Source organism: Castor canadensis, chromosome 2 (assembly GCF_047511655.1).
Source record: "Castor canadensis chromosome 2, mCasCan1.hap1v2, whole genome shotgun sequence".
In the NCBI taxonomy this organism is placed as follows: domain Eukaryota; kingdom Metazoa; phylum Chordata; class Mammalia; order Rodentia; family Castoridae; genus Castor; species Castor canadensis.
Genome location: NC_133387.1, coordinates 7,323,798 through 7,332,058, shown reverse-complemented (window position 1 = coordinate 7,332,058; position 8,261 = coordinate 7,323,798). Strand labels below are relative to the sequence as shown.

Genomic DNA, 8,261 nt, shown 5'->3' with positions numbered 1-8,261 from the left:
TCTATAGCTGTATGGTCTGCCCTAGAAAACCCCAGAAAAAATTTGCATCACCACCCCTGCCTTCTCTTGAATAACCCAGTACAGTTGGAGACATTAGATATAGGCAGGGGAAGGGGACCCAGATAACAAGAATATGGAAGACACATGGAGTGCAGGAAGAAAGGGGAGGTGGTTATTCATTTATATGGCTGCTGTACAAGGCTGACCTGTAGCTTCTACAGCTAAGGATCATGATTGGAGTGGATGAATGAAAAGTAAAGAGATTATCTTAGCTTTTATGAATAAAAAGAAACATGAAAGGGGGCACCTGGATTTGAACCAGGGACCTCTTGATCTGCAGTCAAATGCTCTACCCCTGAGCTATACCCCCCTTTCCTGTTCTGGGTGTCTAATAAGCGCCTTTCACCTTCACAGTCACACCCAGCATTCCTATCACATCTTGGCAGTTCCTGCTCATCTCTAGAGAGTCAATAAGACCATCACTGGTTCCTCCATGCATACTCCCTGGAAAGATCATTCTTTAGTCGGTAGGGCCCCCACTCTGCCCCTGTTCACATGTCTGCACATTCCCCCTTTCCTTAGCCTCTAGCTGGGAGGAGCACTGGCACATACTGGAAGGGCCTTTGTCATTTACATGTCTGATGGCTCCTGTTCTCCACAACAACACGTCAATTCGAGGAGACCCTGCAGCTGCTTTTGAGAAGCATGCAGTTCCTGCATCTGAAGCCATCTCTGCAGCCTGTGGATCTGGGCATTAGACCCTAAGAGTGGTGGGTGGGGAACACGGTAAGTTTCCTAGACCCTGACTGGGATCATGGAGGAGTTCTGAGAAGAGTCATGAAGACAAGAAAGAATGAGGACACACAGGACCCCTGGATTTGGGCCAGGGCACACTGCACACACCAGAAAGTACTATCTTCACGGTCACCTCTATCTCTGCTACATGAATGTTTCAATGTTGCACATACTCTTCTTGCAAATTATCATGCACAATTGTTTTTCAAGTATTATTTTTAAAGCTTATAATTAAAAATAAACAAATTTTTGGGAGGATTCCAAGATGGCAGCTAGAGGGAGGAAGCAGAAAGCGTGCCTCCTATAGCGAAATCTTGGAGAGACACTGGAGACACACCTTGCAGGCAAAGTCACCGAGAAGAGGCAAAACTTTGACCCCTCCACACTCCAGCTTCTGCAGAGAATCTCCACTTCATGTTAAACAGAGAAACCAGGAGGGCCCCCGGGCCGCCAGATGCCCACGCCCAGATGGCTTGGGAAGACTTGGACTAATTTTGTTCTACTTTATGTTTCCCCTTTGATGAGACAACTACAGAACAACATCTGAGGCACCGTCTCCAGGATTGGAGGCTGAGAGACGGACACCAAAATTATTAAGACTGAAACTTCATTGCATTGGAACTTGGAGTTTTTTTTATTTTTTATTTTGTTTTATTTTATTTTATTTATATATATATATTTTTTTCTTTCATTTACTTATTTTTATTTTTATTCTTATCTTTATTCTTTTTATTTTTTATTTTCAATCCTCTCTTTGTCTCTCTAATGCCTTTTCAGTTTACGATTGATTAGTACACTGTCTCTCCCTGTTTATATCTTTGAAATTTTTTGGTTTGTCTCTTTGTTTTGTTTGTCTTTCTACTTGATTATTTGTTTTTCCCTTTTCCTTTAACTTCTTTGCTTTCCATCCCCTCTCACCCTTCCATTCTAAATATCACTAGTGCTATTATTATAAGCCAGAAAATACTTAATTGCACACAGTACAGGGACAATAACAACACTAAGGGCAATGACAGAAAGACAGAAAAAACAGGGAAACCAGTTTCCCCTAAGCAAAAAATTAGTACAGGAACCAGAGGGAAATGAAGAAAACAGATACTCCGATCCAGACATATGAATAATAAAACAATAAAAATTTAAAAAAAGAAAAGAAAAATAAACAAATTTTTAATATCCCTCCTGTTACCAGGGATAACTATACTCCATAGTTTTGCCTTTATGACTTTATTTTTTTCTTTTATTATTCATATGTGCATACAAGGCTTGGGTCATTTCTCCCCCGCCCACCCCCTCCCTTACCACCCACTCTGCCCCCTCCCTCTCCCCCCACCCCCTCAATACCCAGCAGAAACTATTTTGCTCTTATTTCTAATTTTGTTGTAGAGAGAATATAAGCAATAATAGGAAGGAACAAGGGGTTTTGCTGGTTGAGATAAGGATAGCTATACAGGGCATTGACTCACATTGATTTCCTGTGCGTGGGTGTTACCTTCTAGGTTAATTCTTTTTGATCTCACCTTTTCTCTAGTTCCTGGTCCCCTTTTCCTATTGGCCTCAGTTGCTTTTAAAGTATCTGCTTTAGTTTCTCTGCGTTAAGGGCAACAAATACCATCTAGTTTTTTAGGTGTCTTACCTATCCTCACCGCTCCCTTTGTGTGCTCTCGCTTTTATCATGTGCTCAAAGTCCAATCCCATTGTTGTGTTTGCCCTTGATCTAATGTCCACATATGAGAGAGAACATATGATTTTTGCTCTTTTGGGCAAGGCTAACCTCACTCAGAATGATGTCCTCCAATTCCATCCATTTACCAGCAAATGATAACATTTCGTTCTTCTTCATGGCTGCATAAAATTCCATTGTGTATAGATACCACATTTTCTTAATCCATTCGTCACTGGTGGGGCATCTTGTCTGTTTCCATAACTTGGCTATTGTGAATAGTGCTGCAATAAACATGGGTGTGCAGGTGCCTCTGGAGTGACCGTGTCACAGTCTTTTGGGTATATCCCCAAGAGTGGTATTGCTGGATCAAATGGTAGATCGATGTCTAGCTTTTTAAGTAGCCTCCAAATTTTTTTCCAGAGTGGTTGTACTAGTCTACATTCCCACCAACAGTGGAAGAGGGTTCCTTTTTCCCCTCATCCTTGCCAACACCTATTGTTGGTGGTGTTGCTGATGGCTATTCTAACAGGGGTGACATGGAATCTTAGCATGGTTTTAATTTGCATTTCCTTTATTGCTAGAGATGGTGAGCATTTTTTCATGTGTTTTTTGGCCATTTGAATTTCTTCTTTTGAGAAAGTTCTGTTTAGTTCACGTGCCCATTTCTTTATTGGTTCATTAGTTTTGGGAGAATTTAGTTTTTTAAGTTCCCTATATATTCTGGTTATCAGTCCTTTGTCTGATGTGTAGCTGGCAAATATTTTCTCCCACTCTGTGGGTGTTCTCTTCAGTTTAGAGACCATTTCTTTTGATGAACAGAAGCTTTTTAGTTTTATGAGGTCCCATTTATCTCTGCTATCTCTTAGTTGCTGTGCTGCTGGGGTTTCGTTGAGAAAGTTATTACCTATACCTACTAACTCCAGAGTATTTCCTACTCTTTCCTGTATCAACTTTAGAGTTTGGGGTCTGATATTAAGATCCTTGATCCATTTTGAGTTAATATTGGTATAGGGTGATATACATGGATCTAGTTTCAGTTTTTTGCAGACTGCTAACCAGTTTTCCCAGCAGTTTTTGTTGAAGAGGCTGCTATTTCTCCATCGTATATTTTTAGCTCCTTTGACAAAGACAAGTTGGTTATAGTTGTGTGGATTCATATCTGGGTCCTCTATTCTGTTACACTGGTCTTCATGTCTGTTTTTGTGCCAGTACCATGCTGTTTTTATTGCTACTGCTTTGTAATATAGTTTGAAGTCAGGTATCGTGATACCTCCAGCATTGTTCTTTTGACTGAGTATTGCCTTGGCTATTCATGGCTTCCTGTGTTTCCATATAAATTTCACGGTAGATTTTTCGATCTCTTTAATGAATGTCATTGGAATTTTGATGGGAATTGCATTAAACAAGTAGATTACTTTAGGGAGTATGGACATTTCTACTATGTTGATTCTACCAATCCATGAGCATGGGAGATCTCTCCACTTTCTATAGTCTTCCTCAATCTCTTTCTTCAGAAGTGTATAGTTTTCCTTGTAGAGGTCTTTCACATCTTTTGTTAGGTTTACACCTAGGTATTTGATTTTTTTTGAGGCTATTGTAAATGGAATTGTTTTCATACATTCTTTTTCCATTTGCTCATTCTTAATGTATAGAAATGCTAATGATTTTTCTATGTTGATTTTATATCCTGCTATCTTGCTGTAGCTATTGATGATGTCTAGAAGCTTCTGAGTAGAGTTTTTTGGGTCTTTAAGGTATAGGATCATGTCGTCTGCAAATAGGGATATTTTGACAGTTTCTTTACCTATTTATATTCCTTTTATTCCTTCTTCTTGCCTAATTGCTCTGGCTAGGAATTCCAGTACTATGTTGAATAGGAGTGGAGATAGTGGGCATCCTTGTCTGGTTCCTGATTTTAGAGGGAATGGTTTCAGTTTTTCTCCATTAAGCATAATGCTGGCTGTAGGTTTGTCATATATAGCTTTTATAATGTTGAGGTACTTTCCTTCTATTCCTAGTTTTCTTAGAGCTTTTATCATGAAATGGTGTTGGATCCTATCAAAGGCTTTCTCTGCATCTATTGAGATGATCAAGTGGTTTTTGTCTTTGCTTCTGTTAATGTGGTTTATTACGTTTATTGATTTTCATATGTTGAACCACCCCTGCATCCCTGGGATGAAGCCTACTTGGTCGTGGTGAATAATCTTTTTGATGTGTTGTTGAATTCAGTTTGCCATTATTTTGTTGAGGATTTTTGTGTAAATGTTCATTAAGGAGATTGGCCTATAGTTCTCCTTTTTGGAGGTGTCTTTGCCTGGTTTTGGGATAAGTGTAATACTAGCTTCATAAAATGTGTTTGGCAGTTTTCCTTCCCTTTCTATTTCATGGAACAGTTTAAGGAGGGTTGGTATCAGTTCTTCTTTAAAGGTCTGATAGAATTCAGCAGAGAATCCATCAGGTCCTGGACTTTTGTTTTTGGGGAGACTCTTGATTGCTGCTTCAATTTCATTTTGTGTTATAGTTTTATTCAGGTGATTAATTTCCTCTTGGTTCAGTTTTGGATGATCATATGTATCTAGAAATCTGTCCATTTCTTTAAGATTTTCAAATTTATTTGAATATAGGTTCTCAAAGTAGTCTCTGATGATTTCCTGGAGTTCCATGGTGTTTGTTGTTATCTCCCCTTTTTCATTACTGATTCTACTAATTTGGGTTTTTTCTCTCCTCATTTTAGTCAGGTTTGCCAGGGGTCTATCGATCTTGTTTATTTTTTCAAAGAACCAACTTTTTGTTTCATTAATTCTTTGTATGGTTTTTTTGGTTTCTATTTCGTTGATTTCAGCTCTTATTTTTATTATTTCTTCCTTCTATTTGTTTTGGGATTTGCTTGTTCTTGTTTTTCTAGGAGTTTGAGATGTATCATTAGGTCATTGATTTGGGATCTTTCAGTCTTTTTAATATATGCAGTCATGGCTATAAACTTTCCTCTCAGGACTGCCTTTGCTGTGTCCCATAGGTTCCAGTAGGTTATGTTTTCATTTTCATTGTCTTCCAGGAACTTTTTAATTTTCTCTTTTATTTCATCAATGATCCATTTTTCATTAAGTAATGCTTTATTTAGTTTCCAGCTGTTTGCATATTTTTTGTCTTTACTTTTGTTGTTGAGTTCTACTTTTACTGCATTGTGATCAGATAGTATGCATGGTATAATTTCTATTTTCTTATATTTGCTGAGACTTGCTTTGTGCCCTAGGATATGATCTATTTTGGAGAAGGTTCCATGGGCTGCTGAGAAGAATGTATATTGTGTGGAAGTTGGATGAAATGTTCTGTAGACATCAACTAGGTCCATTTGATCTATAGCATATTTTAGAATTTGGATTTCTTTATTGATTTTTTGTTTGGATGACCTATCTATTGATGATAATGGGGTGTTAAAGTCTCTCACAACCACTGTGTTGGCGTTTATATATGCTTTTCGGTCTTTCAGGGTATGTTTGATGAAATTGGGTGCGTTGACATTGGGTGCATACAGGTTGATAATTATTATTTCCTTTTGGTCTATTTTCCCTTTTATTAGTATGGAATGTCCTTCTTTATCTCATTTGATCAATGTAGGTTTGAAGTCTACTTTGTCAGAGATAAGTATTGCTACTCCTGCCTGTTTTCGGGGGCCATTGGCTTGGTAAATCTTCTTTCAGCCTTTCATCCTAAGCCTATGCTTATTTCTGTCAGTCAGATGGGTCTCCTGTAAGCAACAAATTGTTGGATCTTCCTTTTTAATCCATTTCGTCAAGCGGTGCCTTTTGATGGGGGAATTAAGTCCGTTAACATTAAGTATTAGTACTGATAGGTATGTGGTGATTCCTGTCATTTAGTTGTCTTAGTTGTTTGAAGGTTTGGTTGTGTGTACCTAAGTTGATGTTACTCTCTACTGTCTTGCTTTTTCTTTTCCTGTGGTTTGGTGCTGCCTGTCTTTTCATGGTTAAGTTGGGTTTCACTTTCTATGTGCAGAATCCCTTGAAGAATCTTTTGTACAGGTAGCTTTGTGGTCACATATTGTTTTAGTTTCTGCTTATCATGGAAGACTTTTATTGCTCCATCTATTTTGAATGATAGTTTTGCTGGGTAGAGTATCCTGGGGTTGAAGTTATTTTCATTCAGTGCCCGGAAGATCTCACCCCATGCTCTTCTTGCTTTTAATGTTTCTGTTGAGAAGTCTGCTGTGATTTTGATGGGTTTACCTTTGTATGTTACTTGTTTTTTCTCTCTTACAGCCTTCAATATTCTTGCCTTAGTTTCTGAACTTGTTGTTTTAATGATGATACGTCATGGGGTAGTTCTATTTTGATCTGGTCTGTTTGGTGTCCTGGAGGCCTCTTGCATCTGTATGGGTATATCTTTCTTTAGATTTGGGAAATTTTCTGTTATTATTTTGTGGAATATATTATGCATTCCCTTCGCTTGCACCTCTTCTCCTTCTTCAATGCCCATGATTCTCAAGTTTGGTCTTTTGATGGAGTCGGTGAGTTCTTGCATTTTCTTTTCACAGGTCTTGAGTTGTTTAATTAATAGTTCTTTGGTTTTTCCTTTAATTACCATTTCATCTTCAAGTTCTGAGATTCTGTCTTCTGTTTATTCTATTCTGCTGGATTGGCCTTCCGTTTTGTTTTGCAGTTCTGTTTCGTTCTTTTTTCTGAGGTCTTCCATATCCTGGCTGGCTTCCTCTTTAATGTTGTCTATTTTTGTCCTGAGTTCATTTATCTATTTATTCATCATGTTCTCTCTTTCACATTGGTGTTTATACAGTGCTTCTATGGTTTCCTTTATTTCTTCTTTTGTTTTTTCAAATTCTCTATTTTTGTTGTCTTGGAATTTCTTGAGTGTCTCCTGTACATTTTGGTTGACCCTATCCAGTATCATCTCTATAAAATTCTCATTGAGTACCTGTAGTATGTCTTCTTTTAAATTATTCTTGTGGGCTTCATTGGGTCCTTTGACATAGTTTATCTTCATTTTGTTAGAGTCTGGATCTGAGAACCTGTTTTCTTCATTCCCCTCTGGTTGTTGTACTAATTTTTTGCTGTGTGGAAACTGATTTCCCTGTTTTTTCTGTCTTCCCGTCATTGTTTTTGGTGTTGTTACTGTCCCTGTACTGTGTGCAATTAAGTATTTTCTAGCTTGTAATAATAACAATGGTAATATTTAGAATGGAAGGGTGAGCTGAGATGGAAAGCAAGAAGTTAAACAAATGGGAAAAACAAATACACAGACTGGAGGGAGAAAACAGAACAAGGTGTCAGACAAGAAGATTTCAAAGGTATAAACAGGGAGCTTTAGTGTACTAATCGACAGTAAGCTGAACAGACATTAGAGAGACAGAGAGAGGATCGAAAATCAAAAGTAAAAAAATAAAGGTAAGAATAAGAAAATAAGTGAATGAAAGAAAAATCTATTTATAAAAATGTATTAAAATAAAATGGAAAAATAGAAAAATTTAAAAAACCAAAAAACCAAAAAACCTCCAAGTTCAAATGCAGTGAAGTCTCAGTCTCCAATCCTGTAGATGGTGCCTCAGATGTTGTTCTGTAGTTGTCTCATCAAAGGGGATGCATAAAGAAGAACAAAACTACACACACACACATACACACACAAAAACCCCCACCAAATGTCCCAAGTTCAATTGCAATACAGTTTCAGTAAGTTTTTCCGCTTGCAGGTGTAATTCAGTTGTTCTCTCATCAAAGGTAGGGAGACAAAGAGAAAAAAAAAAAAAGAGTCTGGAGACAGTTCTGAAAATGGT

General features: G+C 37.8%; 1 non-coding gene across 1 annotated transcript; it reads right to left on the bottom strand.

Annotated features, from left to right (window-relative positions):
- Positions 1-298: 298 nt before the first annotated feature.
- On the bottom strand, positions 299-370 carry Trnac-gca (transfer RNA cysteine (anticodon GCA)). The gene has a single exon. It is a non-coding gene; the product is annotated as a tRNA-Cys (tRNA).
- Positions 371-8,261: the final 7,891 nt, after the last annotated feature.